Source organism: Condylura cristata, unplaced genomic scaffold (assembly GCF_000260355.1).
Source record: "Condylura cristata isolate star-nosed mole 26May11 unplaced genomic scaffold, ConCri1.0 scaffold00009, whole genome shotgun sequence".
Classification (NCBI taxonomy): Eukaryota; Metazoa; Chordata; class Mammalia; order Eulipotyphla; family Talpidae; genus Condylura; species Condylura cristata.
Window position 1 is genome coordinate 59570259 of NW_004567110.1, and position 16290 is coordinate 59586548.

General features: G+C 37.9%; 1 protein-coding gene across 2 annotated transcripts in view; it reads left to right on the plus strand.

Moving 5' to 3' along the window:
• Window positions 1–5466: 5466 nt before the first annotated feature.
• PCMTD1 (protein-L-isoaspartate (D-aspartate) O-methyltransferase domain containing 1) overlaps window positions 5467–16290 on the plus strand; it is a 62881-nt gene continuing 52057 nt past the window's right edge. Inside the window, exon 1 of one of the 2 annotated variants that reach the window (XM_012723094.1) lies at window positions 5467–5701. The gene's annotated coding sequence lies outside the window, so the exon portion shown is untranslated. The remainder of the gene's footprint in view (window positions 5702–16290) is intronic. The other variant, XM_004679885.2, reaches the window with a different exon arrangement.

Below are 16290 nucleotides of genomic sequence, written 5' to 3' on the forward strand. Positions count from 1 at the left end.
AAAAAAAAAATAACATTATCATTACACCTCACTTGTGTAGCTTAAAAATACAAGTCCATGATCTATTGCTAGTTAGGCCTATCCCATCCCTAAAAAGTTGTTCTAATGAAAACCATATTAATTTCTGAGTTCCAGAAATTAGTTTGTTTTAGAAAACTTGAAACTATAATATAATATAAATGTTCATTATATGGAAATAATTTTGTTTTTATTTATTAAATTTCTATATATAACTAGTTTACATCAATTTTCATTACACTTCTTGGGTAGTACCCATAAAATTCTCACCATCAAGTTATCTGCGAATCATCACCATAGTGTCTTGAGTGCTTCCTACCCCTTTTTTAATCCCTCTCCTCACCCCCCCCCCATGTCTCTGATTTATAGTTGCCTGCTAATTTTGTCCTTTTTTTCCCCCCTGATCCTGTAACCAGTGGTAGCTGAAGCCAAAAGACTGTTACAGGTAGTGCCTCCTGGAGGGACTTGCTGGTTAGGATAGATAGACCCAGGGAAAATGCTAAAAGTATCACATTTTGGGGTGGACAACGGATAAGAAATATAAATTACTACAGGAGGGGGGAAGGATTCATTCAGTCCTTGGGATTAAGTGGCTTTCAGATCTTCAGCATTTGTGGTAAGGGGATTCTGGCCCCTACCATGCTGATCTTCCAGAAGGCTGTTGTGGGCCTCTGATGTAGTAGAGAGGACTCCAGCAGTCAAATTTAGAGAGGAAAAGTTCAGAGGCTTTGCAAGTAGCTGAGTGACTGAACTCAAGCTGAAGTGGCTTTAGCTTCTTTGTTCTGTGCTTTAACCCTCTGTGCACCGGGGAGGGCAGAGCTTCTTCTTCTTCTTTTTTTTTTTTTTACTGGGCTAGCTAGGTGGTTTCTATGAGGGTCAGATGTTGCTGATCACCTATTCAACAGACCAGTGCTTGGAGGGAGGGGTCAGCAGCCCTGCCTTTGACATTACAGTATGTCATGCAAGGTATGTTTACATTTGTTGTTTGTCTCAAAAATTCAGTTATTTAATGCTCATGTTATTTTTTCAGATCCTTATTATAACTTTATATAAACATTGTTATATATTTTTAAATGAGCTAAGTGTTTCAGAAAATACAGGACAGTTCTGAAATGCTGGGGAACCACACTGGAGTCTGCTGAACAACTTGACATTCTACTAGATTAGTTTCGGAGAAAAAAAAGAACAGCTCTAAAGGTGAAGACCCATTAAAGCAGCAGTGGTGCACAATTTTGGGCAATTTTCCAATGTGGAAAAGATTGTTAGCAGTCTTTGATTACATCCACACTCACACTTAATGTTTTTGAATGAGAACAGAACAGCAATAAAGTAGCAACAGAATGCAATACAAAGGATTCAGAAAGACTTCTAATGGATGAAGGGGTAGGTGCATGAACAATGAATGCAATTTGCTTAGATAGGAGATATTATAGATTTTGGGAATACCAGGAATGGAGTATTTTTCCCACAGAAAGTCTTTTTTCCAACTAATTTCATACCTAGTAGTTATATGTATTTTGGGAAAAAATTAATATACCTGAAAAAGTGTATTTCATGCTCTGTATCAATAGTTCTATAACTTTAGCATTTATCAAAATGACCCAAAGGATTTGCTAAATTGGGGCAGAAGCCTAAGAATTGTCATTTTTTTTTTAAATTCATTTTATTTTTTAAAGATTTATTTACTTATGCATACAGAACTGGGGTACAGGTCAGAGGTGCAGGGGTGGTGAGATGGTTCACCAGAGAGAGTAAGAAGCAGAACAGGCAGATTGATGTACTACACTGCTGAGGGGAACAGCGGGAGAGACAGAAGAAGTCTGCTGTGCCATGTGAGTCAGCTCCCTAGACAGAGCTTGAACTCAAATACCTTGAACTCACATGCTGAGGCAGTAGAGCTTTAACCTGTTGTGCCACCAGGGAGGGAGCAGAATTTTCACTTTCAAATTTCCTTGTGATTTGATGCTTCTTATCCCTATCAATACATTTTACAAAACCCTGATTTACAGGTTTTTTTTTCCTTTTCTTTAAAGAATTGTTACCTTTCTATTTTCATAGTTTTTTTTTATCCTTAATTTTGACTAAAATATTTATCAATATGTGAGCTAGTCATAAATGCTAGCAGTGTAATGCCAAGGATATATTTTGTGACAAGTCTATCAACAGAAGATTCCCTTTCACCTTTGTCAAATCTAACTGCTTTGTATGTCCTTCTATAAATTACAGCTATTACCTCTTCATTTTTAAATTATACTACTCTAGAAACATTCCCACCTTCTTTCAAATAGTTTTTAAAATCAGCAGGGAAATGCTGATGTGTCACATTTTGTTTTTAAAACAGAAAAATATAGAGAAACTACCTTTTAGAGAGGAAGTTTTTATTTTTATTGTTTGGGGACAGGGCAGGAGTGAAGGATTTGTAATTGCACTGGAAATAGTCAAGGAAATAAAGTTGCGAACAAAACAGCACCATATTTAGCAGAGTTTAGTTCTGGGTTTTCCCCAGACATTTCAGGTCAAATGAGAGATAGAAGGAAACTGTTTCAGGCCTCACAGAACAGACTCAGCACTACCAGCTATAACTAAAACCTATTATGCAACACAGGTGTTTGGAAATAACTCAACGATTTAAGGTTAATCTGGCCAACACCTGAATACCTCCAATTCTGACAGAAAAAATGTAAAATAGAATTTGCCATGCCATGGGAAATGTGACTTCATAGGTAATACGTTTGTATGGTAAATTTCATTTACTTTAATAAACATTTATCAAATAAATGCCTTATACATTCAAATATACAGCTTTTTGACATTACAAAACTCCTGCCTACATAATATTCTGTATTCACAAAGTTCATTTTAGGAATTTTTGGCTAAAAATAGAACTGAAGAACTTGGTATAAAGAATTTTTAAGCACTGTGTTAGTGGAAGTATGTAACTAAGGGGTATGCTCTAAAATATAGTCTGACCATCTATGAACAGCAAGACAAAGAAAGCCCTTGATGTGAATTTTTTTTTTTGTTTAGAATTGGTGTACAAATTAAAAGAGTGAAAGAGCAAGAGTGAAAGTGAGATCAAGTGGAAAGGATTTCAAATAAGATCCCCAGCAAAACTGTGATGATTACTCATCTCCTTGTGGACAAATGCCCATACTATATGAAACCACAGCAGGTGGTTGAAGCCCCCAAACTTGCCACAAGTCCAGGGAATCCTCTGTCACAAGAAAGTGCCTAAACAGGCCCTCAAGAGCCAGGAGAGACCCAAAACTCAAAAAGTACCAGATAACCTACCATGAGGTCATGGTAACGGCTGCCATTGCCTCTGCCAACACTCTAAAGTCCCAGGAGCAGTTTTTCCAAATGTCTCTTACACACATCTCTTCTCCAAGTCTTGAAGTGCCTCTCCCCTCCTTCATTCCACCTCCATTTATATCCTTCTTGCTCTTTCCCAACCGGCCCCCAGGGAGTCTGGTTAATGGTGTGCAGGGATGTCACTGCATGTAAATGGGACAGGGAAAATGACACTCATTTACTGTGCTGTGATTTTTCTCCCCCTTCACCCAGAAGCAGTCTGTGACATTAGGGCTGTTACCAGGAGCAGACCTGCTACAAGATGGACCAAGAACTCTAGAAGTAGTTGTCTGCAGGCTGTCAAAACTTGCCATTCTAAATAAATCTACACAATTCGATGACAGAATATTTAAAATTTAAATTATCCACACAAGTGAAGAGGGTCAGTGGTACAGGCAAACAATGCAGAAGACTTTGGAGAGAGAAAGAATATACAGTCACATCCCCAGACTTTGTGGATTACAAATTAGCAGGAAGAGACTCACCAGAAATAAACTATGTATGAAGACTGGAGTGGTAACATGAGCTATACCACCAGAGAAAAATACAGTTGTATCAAGTGGGCTTATTTGCTGTCCAGCTACACAACCGCAAGAATAGAATTTGGTATGTTTAACAAAGTGCTGTGTAGTCTAATTAAAAAATGGCCTGTGGTCCAATTTAATGTAGTAGCGGAAGAGGAGACAAAAAGTTTAAATCTCTAAAAACTCCATGGCAGTTTGGAAATTAAAAACAGGGAAAAGACTTAACAGTTGTTTAATGATTTTAACTAGCTTGCAAACAACCACTTTGCTAATGGTTAAACAAAATATTTTGATAAGCTAAAATTTCTGCGTGCAACAGCAAAAAGCTAATCCTGCAAGATTGTTAAAGGATTCCATCACAGGCAAGCCCTCAAATCAGGCACAGAGCCAAAGAATCCAGAGGGCAAATGAATAGGATTTTGCACAGTAAGGAGCTAAACACCCAGTTAACATGTGCTCATATTTGCAACCCAAATAGATTGTTGAATTGGGTGACAGACCACTAGCAGCTATTTTGTGGTTTTTAAGTTCTTCAAGATTTCAGCTTTTACATTTTACTGTTCATCTTTAGAACGAAATTACCAACTTTTTTTTTTTTTTTTGACAAACAATGTGCTATGGTGAGAAACGGTAACCTGGGGTTAACCCAGGTTTTAACCCATTCTAATTTACCTTAGGTAACCTTTAGGAGGAGCGAGCCTATAATTACGGCGAACACATGGGACAATCAAGACAGAATTCAAGCAATGGGACACACTGAAATTCAGTGAGTGGGAAAGCTGAGCACTGGTACGAAATTAGTGCGCTAATGAAAAGTCACACTGCCACTTGTGCATACCAAACTCACTCATTAACGTGTGAATAGCTTCATTACTAAGTTCATCAGAGCATTTCCCCAGCTGTTTAAAGCCTATGTGGCCTTTTTTTCTGCTAAACTCTTTTATTCTCAAACACCTTTCCTTCTGGTTTTGGGCTATGGGCTACTTAAACCAAGAGAAACTTGTTGGGTACAACACCTTCACGAGCTTTAAGTACTCAAGTGTTTGAAGGAAGAGCACGTTTGGGGGTTGGAAAGAAAATGCTCAGGTCCAGAGCCAGGTGGAGAACACAGTTTCGGGTGGTGAGGCAGGTGGATAAGAAACCTGCACCGCGTAGGTAATGAACGTTAACCACAAGCGATGGGACACGTCTAAAGTAGCACAGTCTTGAGGAAAACCCATGTTTTTTCAGATTCCCCAGTGAGAATGTGCCACAAAAGCCACTGGAGGGCTATCCTACCAAGTAGCACCTTTGAAGATGACTGACGTCCAGACGCTCTCGCTCCGAGCACCGTGGAGATTCCCCCACCCCACACTCCACTCAGCCCCCAGAGACAGCATCTTCTCCACTCAGCTGGGGAGGGGGAGGAGAAACCGAAGCCTTGATCTCGCGGGATCTAATTCAACCGCCGCCGTCCCCAAGCCCCTGTCAAGACCTCGCGTTGTTTGGGTCTGGGGGCGGAGCGATCTCAGAGTGGGGCGGAGCCGGATGGGGGCGTCCCCAAGCCTTGTTGACTTCGGCGTCCTAGCGAAGCTGCCCTCGCGCACGCGGCTCTTTGCGCATGCCCAGGTCCCCGACGACTCTGAAGGCCGCGAGGTCTGGGCTTCCCCAGCCTTGGGTCCCGGCTCCGCCCCTCCCCCCGGCGGCGGCGGTGGGGGAGGCCGTGTTGTTGTGGCGGTGGCGGCGGCCGGCTGCCGCGGAGCCCTCCGAGTCCTAGCGCCTGAACCTGCGCGCCGCTGCGGCTGGCCGGACCGACCGCCTCGCCACAGGTAACGCAGCCGCCCGGGGGCTCTGGGTCTCGCGTGCGGGAGTCGGCGGGCAGTGGGGGCGCGCCTCGGCTGGCGTAGGGGGCTCGAGGGAGACTTGGGGGTCCGGAGCTTAGGAGTCGGGAAGGGGCTGGTCGAGGGAGGCTGGGGGCTCGAAATGGCCAGGAGGTCAGGACCGGGATCCTTGGGGACCTGTGAGTAGAAGGGCCGGGGATCTGGGTGGGGGGCTAGGGATTCCCACGCTCCCCCGGCTCTGCTCGTGTTGGGGGACCACGCAGACTCCCCCACCTTGCTGTCCTCAGATTTCCGCGGGCTTCATCAGGCCTTTTCAGCTCTACCCCGTGACTTTCTGTTGTTTGTTTTGATTTTGAAGGAAGAGAATTCTATCTACGTAGCTTCAGGGAAATCTTGGGGGCTGGGACTGGGACTGCGAAGGGACCGAAGAGCCGTGCTGGCGTTAGCATTTCCTTCCTTTCTTTTTTTTGTTTGAGTGTGTACTACTATTAAGTGCAGTGCCTGTCGCCAGGGTATTTCAAACCCAAGCGTAGAGTAGAACCGGAGGGGTTCATTTTGTAAATCCAAGATTCTGTTTTAAACTTCTTGGATATGCCCTTTTAAAAACAACCGAGAAATCAACATTGCTTTTCAAATCACAAAGTTCAAGAATTTGGATACGGAAGAGAAAGTACAGTTTCACCAATAGTTCTTTTCGCCTATTTTTTTTTTTAATTTACAAAAATACTACGTGCTCTTTAAGAAAAAAAATTAGCAGCCAAACAATGAAGACGTCAGCGTTGCCTCCCCGCCCCACACCTCCCCCCTTTCCTCTTAGTAGCTAGGGTTGGTAGCCAGACTTGAAGTGTGGTGTTTAACCTTTCAGATTTTCTGCGCGTACAGTAAGTATGCTTACAAACAAAATAGGCATCACTTTTGTATATAGTTTTTGTTAAACAGTAGTACTCACCGGTATCTTACTTCATTACATACTTCATTCTTTTAAAATTCTAAACAGGCTTTTCTTTTTTTGCGCTGAACAGTGCCTCCAGTATTTTCTTAGCTTTTAAATAACTTTAACAAGGGATACAGATCATTATTTTTAAAACTGGTCAAACTTTGAGACTTAACGCCAGGTTGGAATATTTGCATATTAGGCAAATTGAGTAATAGCATTTCCACAGAGGTTAGTGGTAGATTACATGGAGCTTGAAAGACACCATAAAACGATCTACTAAAATAGATCGTTACTTTTTTAGTGTTTTTAAAAAGGTAAATCCAGATTCTACATGGTTAGTTGAGAACAAACTCATTTCCTTGTCGGAAGTGTGACGAGAAGGTAAGGTGCCAGTAACCCTGAAGTTTGTATTTCAGAGAAGAGAGAAAAGCTTCAAAACCTCACACTGCCTGGGACTAACTATTTTGATGGTAAGCCTGAAGGAGTAAGTGATCAGATAAATGGAACAATGGTTAGTGTTACTGTTAAGTAAGACAAAGCTAAAAAAATCCTTGTTTTTATATTTCTGTTCACGGAAGAGCTGGAGGCTTTGTTGATTTAATCACTGAATTCTTTTTTTAATTGAAAATGTACTGATGCTCAATATGAGTGCTAGATTTCAGGGGAAACAACTAAAACAAACACAAAAACAGTCTGATTCTGAACCATGTGTATTCTGAAATCTTAGACTAACTTGGGTAGCACTGTATTAACTTGAGGGGTCATGCTAAAGCAAAAAGCAAACAAAAACTCCCACAATATATTAGTTATTGATGATAGTAATACACTCTTTCTTACATGTTTTTCATAGCAGCTTGGGGCATTGGCTCTGTTCAATAGACTAACAAACTGAGTGATTAAATTGCTCTCATCCCATTTCACTTTAGGTAGTGGTGATTGCATTAGATTCAGGCATGTGTAACTGTTTTCTCCTCTGCCATACTGCCTTCCACTAGTGAAACTTAAAAATTATTGATCTTAGAATTTCCTCCTGTTTATTGTTTTGGAAATTCCAAGTTGCTAACAAAAATAGAGACCTGAATATGGTCATGTTCCTTGAAAAATAATCCAAAGGATTTAGTATAAAATGCCAATGTTAACTTTTTGGACCAGGTGTTTCTGATGGCATATTATTAAATATTCTTTCTTTCTTTTTTTTTTTTAAATAGATTTATTTATTTGTGCATACAGAACAGGGGTACAGGCCAGAGGCTCAGGGGCGGCAAGAGGCTTCACCAGAGACAGAGTGGGGAGCAGAACAGGCAGATGGATGAAGTACACTGCTTGAAGGGAGCAGCGGGTGGGTCAGGAGAGGTCTGCCACACCATGTGGTCACCTCCGGGGCAGGTGGGAATCAAACACTTGCGGAAGTGGCTTTAGCTTCTTAGTGCTGTGCTTTAACCCTCTTCGCCACAAGGGAGGGCCTATTAAATATTCTTTGAGCTGATGCTATTAACCAAGAATATGGGGAGCTATGCTGGATATCATAGTTAAGTTGTAGCTCTTACTGATATTTTTATTCCTTACAAACTTGGATGGATAATCTTATTTCCTTTGCTATATTTAAGAGTTCAGTTTACTATTTGTAAACTATAATGAAAAGAATACAGGGAGGGTGCTAAAAAGATTAAAGTTGGTTTATTTAAGATGCATCATGACAGAGTATGCATCTTCATATTATGGAATTGTTAGTCTGTTTCAGTTTTCCTGTAGATGTGGCAACACTGTAGTTTAAAGAAATAGGGCAAATTCTGAAGTTAAAATTTGTTCAGTTGTAATAATATGTTTGAAAAGAAACATAGGAAAATACTTGAATTTTTATTTTTACCAATTATTAAAGGTGCTAGTTGGAGTCACATTTAATTGGGAGGTATAGCTGTTGTCACTTATTTATTGAATACTTTATACTGGATGTGGCTGGTGTTTTTAGTAGTAGGAGAGAAAAGTCTGGTGTTGAAAAGTGGTTAGTATATGTTAAGAACTACTGGTAAGCTCTTAGAAAGTGAGGAACTCAATGCTGTGTATATGTATTTTCTAAAATTATTGAATAGTAAGAGATTTTTTTGTTAACAGAAAGCAATAGAAAGTTACTTTTTAAATTTAGGCTGAATATCCTTTTGACTGTATGTATTCCTGAGTAGCTAGAAATCAATTATTTGGGTCTTGTGAGGGATAGTAAAAGGAGCTTCAGGTGGGATTTAGGTTTAAAAAATTTTCCCTCTTAATTACCTCTCAATTACCAATTAACTACCAAAGGCCCCACCTCCAAAATTGGAGATTAGCTTCGTTTTTTTTTTTGAAGGTCACAAACATTCAGCCCATAACAGACCCACCCTTGAAAAAAGTTATTTGAGTAATGAAATACTGAAAATATTATAGCTAATCATAATTCTTATGTTAACTGTCCTTCTGGGACTTGAGTTGGAATAATTAACACTTTTCAGTAACTTTTAGGCTCTAATAAATCTAGTAATCACGTTATCATGTTAATTTAGTTTATAATACAAGGTACAATGAACATCTGAAAAGCTGTAGAGTATAAAGCACTGTGAAATCGCTGTCTTATGTGTCGTTTTCTACAAAGCAGTATCTTAAATTTGTTCTTTTGTGACTTTTGTTCACACTTTTCATCTCACTTCTTACCTGAAGGGGGATACAGTTGCCTTATATTCTATAGAGGTATATTTTCTCCTTTTGGGTCCTACACAGACTGTTCATTTTTCTCCTTTTGCTAAGTCCCCGGTCTGCCTCACTAATTTCATGTTCTTCAACTTCATTCTTGTTCTTCGTTATTGTTCTCCTTGATAAACTCTTTTAAATGGCTGTCATTTTGATATCTTGAAAAAACATTGCAGAATAAACAGACTTTATTTTGCAAATTTAATTCTTTCCTTACTTGCTTACATTTATGACAGACATTTTCTTGATTACCTAGGGTCAAAACCAAATCTTCACTCTTTTCCCAGACTTTTTTTCTTTTACTACATATTGTTTCTCCTACTACATTCAAGTTTTTCAGTAACCCTGCGTTTTTCAACCCTTTGCTTCAACTGCCATTAACAGGAGACATTCTTAATCTATAGTCTTTACTGTTCATAATGCATATGGCCATCATATTAATTGTCCTAAGTGCACCTCTTATGTTTTCAGTGCCAGATGACAGAAACAAAAAGCAAATTGAAAACATTTCTTAAGTCAGTGGCTGTGTGAATGCTTTGTTCTTGGTCTTTATGATAGGCTTATAGTTGCAAATATTATCTCCCACTATGCATGAACCTGAAGGAGTGTTGTTAGGTAGAACTGGAATTTGATTACAAGCATGTCTTTTAAGTTTGTGTTCTTGACCACTGTGCTTCTACTGAATACCTCCTGGTCAGCTGGAATGAAGTCCTTGCTCCTCAGTGTTGTCTTTCAATACTGCATTATTTGGCTCCACTGCTCCATTTAAATTATTTCTTGTTTTACTCAAACTTAATTTTTACTTTACTATTTTTTTCTCATGCAGTTTCACTTCTTGGAGTTTTCTTTTCCTGTCTCTGCCTATTGAAGTCCTCCATGTTAAAGACTACCTCATAAGCCACATTTCCATAGATCCCCTTTCTCCCTTTCCCTTGCCTTTTTTTGTATGATACTAATATCTCCAGTCATTCTGATAGCTGTTTAACTTCATTACAGTGCCTTCTACACAGTATTTTTAAGTACGCCAGCTATAATTTACATACACTCTTAATGGATTATAAAATGTTTGAATGTAGAAACTGTCTTACTGTACCTCCCATTGGATACTTAGGAAGTATGTACGAATGAATATGAAAATTCTATGTGTTTAAAGACACCTTTAATGGCATTAGTTTCTTACTTTAGATGACACAGTAGTTTATTGGAGTTTTCAAGTGTGTGTGTGTGTGTGTGTGTGTGTGTAAAACTAGATTTTTCTTGGAGGCTCTTAAATACATTCTTTTTACAGTGATTACTAGGTAATTCTAAGTTTGAAAATTTTAAAAATGATTTTTTTCTTTTATGCAGATACCTGCAAATCAATATTGTATATTAAAATTCTTAAAATTGTTTTTGACATTTGAATTCTTTTCAAAGCTATTGAATTATTAACATTTTCATATGAACTACAATATTGTCATAAGTCCTATGACCTCACAGTATCGTCTGTGCTTCTGTAAATTTAAAAGAATAAAACTTCACTTATTCTGTGATGTTGTTTTGTTCTTTTTGGTGATTATCAGGAAGTTCTAACTATGATCAGCTGAAATGACTTTATATAAGCCATAGCTCTTTGCTTTTCTGAAGATCATGTGAACCTATCATTTGATTCTCTCAAGGTTCATGATTACTTTGCAAGGTTTCAATTGTATATTTCTCTTAATCTTCCTTTTATACACTTAGTATAGTTTAGTAGTTTAAGTAACTAGTCTTGTTTTATTAAGTAAAAACATAACCCTTGCTGTTTGGATTGAGAAAGTAGATTAATTTTGTGGTGGTGATAGGGAGGGAGATATTTGGAGTTTTTTTTTTTTTAATGCTAAATGCATGATTATGAAAGGTGTGAGATTGATTTTCAGATCAGTTTGTCAATTAACATGCCCAGGTTTAAAACTTTAAAGTAATAAGTTTTATTTTAGTTTTTAAATTTAGTTGAGGTATTTAGGTTTAAAATCATTCATTGATATAAAAATAGGTCTTTAAAGTAGATTAAATGTTAAGTGACACAAAAAGTGTTATAAATTGAAAATGTCTTCTTAGCCTCCCACTTTTGAGGAAAAGTGGCAGTGACATAAAAGCAACTGGGATGACATCTCCTAGATAACAAAAACTGTTACTTTCTTTATATACAATAAATGTGAATAACCTTTTGCCTGCTTATCTAGATGAAACACACTGCAGTTATTCACTTCATATTTGCAGAGAAGTTCATTCTTTAAAAATAATTGTGCAGCCTCAAAGTTTCTGTTAAATATGTGTACACGTGTGTTATAATTAATCATATTTCCTACTGAGACCCATTTAGATTGTTTTAAATTTTTTACTGTTTTTACTATTTTATCTATTAAGGCAACACTTTGAGGGAAGAGAAATAAAATGTAGATTTTTGCCTGTAGGAGAAAATAAAGTCTGAAAGCTGAAATGGATGTTTCTTGGTAGGGAATGAAATAGGTTCTTTCTCATGTCTGATGATTAGTGGGTTAAATGGAATGAGAGGAGACTAGAATCAGGTGAAGATGCTGGCTGGAATTCAGAGTTGGTGAGTGAATTGGAAGAGTGGGAATGATAGTGGTAGTTGCTTCTGTAACTGATTGTCTGTTCTTGGTGAGAATCAGCCCTCAATAATCAGTGTTTAGAAATGATACTGGAAACAGGTTTCTGGGACTGTGGCCTACAGTACTATATTTAATGTTGGAAATCTATTTAGGGGGTAAACTAAGGGATCTCTGTGACGAAAATACCATGGTCTACAATTCAATATATTTTATGTGGCCATTTTTTAAATTGTATTATTGTTTGTTGAACAATTTAAACTACTGAAATAAATGAAGTTAAACAAGTGTTCTTCAGCAGACCTCCCTGTTTTCATGTGTTCCGCATGACTTTTTTGAGGAATGATTTTTAAGTTTGAAGTGAATCCTTTCAGACTTTTATGTGAAAGCATCTTTCTTCATTTTAATGTCAGAAACCTACCAAATAACAAGTAAACGGTAAAAGAGATGAAAGTCATTGCATGTAATAATCAAGTGAATAGTGATGATGGGATACGAGGTAGGATGCTATAAATAAAGAGTATTGTGTGAAATGTAACAGTTATTTAAGGTTCTGAAGTTGGTATATCAGGTCACCTAAGGTTTCCCAGACTTTTTTTTTTTTTAAGTAGTAGTAGCATGTAATTTACTGAATAGTGATGTGTTTTCTTTTTCTTTTTTAAGGTTTATTTATTTTTATGCATACAAGAACTGAGGTACGAGCCAGACGTGTTGGGAGGTGGGGTGAGAGGATTCATCAGAGACAGAGCACGGAGCAGAACAGGCAGATATAGTGAAATACACTGCTGAGGAGAACAGCCGGTTGGACAGGAGAGAGGTCTGCTCTGCCCGGTGGGCCATGTGGGTCACCTCCTTCGCTGGGGTCTAACTAGTGCTGTGCTTTAACCCATTGGGCCACTAGGGAGATCCTGATGTATTTATTATTTTATACTTGTTTTGTCCTAAATATGGGCTTTGAAAGCTTTCCTTTTTTGATAGGTCTCAAAAATAATTTTTTAAGTGTTGCTATATATGTCATTTCTTTTAAGGTTTACTTAAAGTTGCTTAGGTCCATATGATTTAGATTTTCTAAAAATCTTAATTTGTATTGGCTAATTTCTCCACACCTATAATTCTCTTGGTCATTTATATGTAATTTACTAGTCATTGTGAAAAAAATAAGTAAAACGCCATTGGTTTGTGCTGCCCTTTCCTCATTATAGTAATAGGGATTCATTGTAGAAAGACAAGAGAATAAGGATAAAGAAGAAACAGATACCAGTACTGTTTACTTGGGATTGGTATATTTTCTAATAAATACTGTGAGACTGCTCTGTTGTGAACATCAACTGAAAAGCCTACCTTTATAACTACCGTGAGGGTAGTGAATTTGGTAGTGGAAACATGGGAAATGTGAGTGCTTGACTTTTCTGTAGTTGGGATACTTTGCTAAGCAGCCAAAACTGTGACAGGCCTTTGACTTACCATGTCAGTTGCTTTGTGCGCACACCTACAACCACGTGTTTGGGGGTTTAACTTGGTGATAGTAGCCACAGGCTTGTGGGTGGATGCATCAGGCAGGGCACTTGTCTCTCAGTGCCCCTAGATTAATACTTCAGAGCTTTTACTCCATATCTTTGTAGGCCATCTTAAGTTTAAAGAAAGAAATCTGTAGAAATACTGTTGCTCAAAAAACAAATCTTTGTTTTACAGTGTTTAGAAGGATTTCTTATTTTATCCCTCTGATTCTTGAGGATCCTGGTACTCACTTCTCATGTTTTCATTGTAGTCTCTTGATGACTAGAGTGGATTTTGAAATTCTTGGCCACCTTGTTACTCAAATATAAGAGCAAACTTTGGAGCACATGAAGAAGGTATTCACATCAGTTTTATTTCCCAGCAAAAGCCTGGTGGTATCTATTGTGAAATAACATATTATAAATTCCATTCTAAAGTAATTACTACTTAATATATTCTAAACCATTGTGATGGACTTGATTTTTATCCCTGCAACTAGAGTGATTTAAGCATTTATTGATTTTTGAGCCAGAGAAATTAGAAATGGTAAAAGAAAGATTTGAACTTTCTACAAAATATCTGTGTGCTGTAACAATTTGTTGCTTTGGTTCTAAAGGGAAAGTGTAGGAAATCACCAGGTGTATCATTGTTTGTGGTAAAGAAAGCTTTAAGTAAACTTTTTTTTCCTGTAAGGATTTGTTCAGTTAATGCTATTTTAATAATCACTGCCATTGTACCTAGATAACAGTAAGAGGAATTGTCACACTAAAACAAATTATATAGATATATGTATGCATGAATTCACACACACTATGTGTGTGTTATCTGTATACACACACATACACAGGTGCATACGTTTTTGGGCATCTGCCATTCATCTCTTTGGGAGACACTGTTCACACTGGCATGCAGTATATGTTTCAATAAAACTCACTGTTTTATTGCAAATGGTGCTTCCTTGAATTGTGTTAGATAATGCTCATATCTGTAGTGTTCTGACATGTTCACCTAACTTTCACTATTTAATCTTCACAGCATTCTTGTCAAAGAGTGGGGGAGTGTGTTATTTTATAGATGTGTGAAGAACTCAAAGTTAACTTTATTCTGAGTCTGTACTCTTTTAGATGAAAGGATATCCAGAGTTTAAAGACACAGATTTTGATGCAAAATAGATAGAGACTTCAACTTCTTTTCTGCCTCCTGATAGTTGCATAGGCCTAAGCAAGTTGTTTAATACCTTTTCTTGTCCCCTCCCACCCACTTATTTATTTTTATTTTTATTTTTTTTTAGAACAGGAAAGGCAACCTGTGCTGAGAGTGAATCAAAGCTGGGGGCCACCCCTGGGTTCTTTGGGTTCAGGAGGCAAGAATTCAATATTGAAGACCAGAGGTAGGCATAGAAGCAGGAGATGCCTTGAGAGATAAGAGGAAGATTTCTGAGCAGGGAGAAGTCTCAACTGGGTACCCACCCAGGGGGCAATAAGTAGGTGTTTATATGGGCAAAGGGTGGGAGTTTGGTCATTGGTTATCTTGGCGACGTGTCTCCTTCTAATTGGTTGGGAAGTTCTTCTAAGTTAAAGGCCCACTGAGTTTTCCCTTGAACTAGTTTCATTCTGTTGCTTTAGCATTTTGGTATTGTATTGATGTTCTGAACATTCCATGTTTGATTGCGTAGGGGGGCACCTTGAATCGATTGTTTCTCAGTCAGGTTGATAATTATATGAAGGCGTTTGGATACCCTGTTGGTTCTAACCCATTGTTCCTTATTCATATTGATAAATCGTCTTGGGACACCTGAGCTTGGGGCACCCTGTTCCTGACTATTTGTACCCATTTACTATCTTCCTCATTCAAGAAGTGCAATGGACAGATGAGAGCAGTCATCTACTGTTTTCGGATTCTTAAAAATAATACCAGCGCACCATATTCTGTTAAGATTGAATGCAGTGCAATTAAATGAATTAATGCAATTAAAACATGCCACAGTTTTATTTGCAGTGAAGATTCAAGCAATGATACAGTGATAATAGAGGCAATATTATTCTGTAAGACATAATCTACTTTTCAAATATTTATGATATCAGGCAACACTTGGCAGAGAATGAGGCATCTAAAATACCAATAGCATCCATTTAATTAAAGACCAATCTTGGGACCAGTCTCACCTTCAATATCATAGCAGTGGAGCCAGGAGATTTAAAAAAATGGCCTAGACAGAGCAAGGAGAGAGAGTGCTATAAAATCAAGGTCAAGATGTGGTGTCACATAGGCCTAGCATGGTTGTATGTAAAATACAACAAAACACTTCAGTCGTCACACTATAGAGATGAGATGTTATTGTACTGGGTGAGATGTTATTGTACTGGAAGAGAAAGACAAAATTCTGGATTGTAGAGTATTTATACTGTACCATTTGACTACTGAGGAGCATTATCACAAGTGTTCTGAATTGGAGTCACCAAGAAATGGTTGAATTCTGCAAAAATAGTGTAGAACTCTTATGTTGTATAGAAAGACTTTGTTTTTAGTGTTTGAAATCTAAAGAACTATTTCAGTTACCAGTAGTATTAACTCATTTTTATCTAGTGGTGCAAGATAAAATATTTACTAAATTTGAATATATATGGTAGTTCAGTTGAGTTCTAAAACTGGTGAATTGATAGGTTAATGGCCAGTGGTTAAGTTTAATGTCAGTGTTAAGGTAAAGGTTGGGAATTGTAACTTTAATAAATATATTTGATTCTGGACCTTTTTCTCATTGTTAGCCCAAAGTTATTTATGAAGTACAATGTCTGCTTCTTTCCTTTGGCATCCTTTAGTGCTTTCTGTTGTGT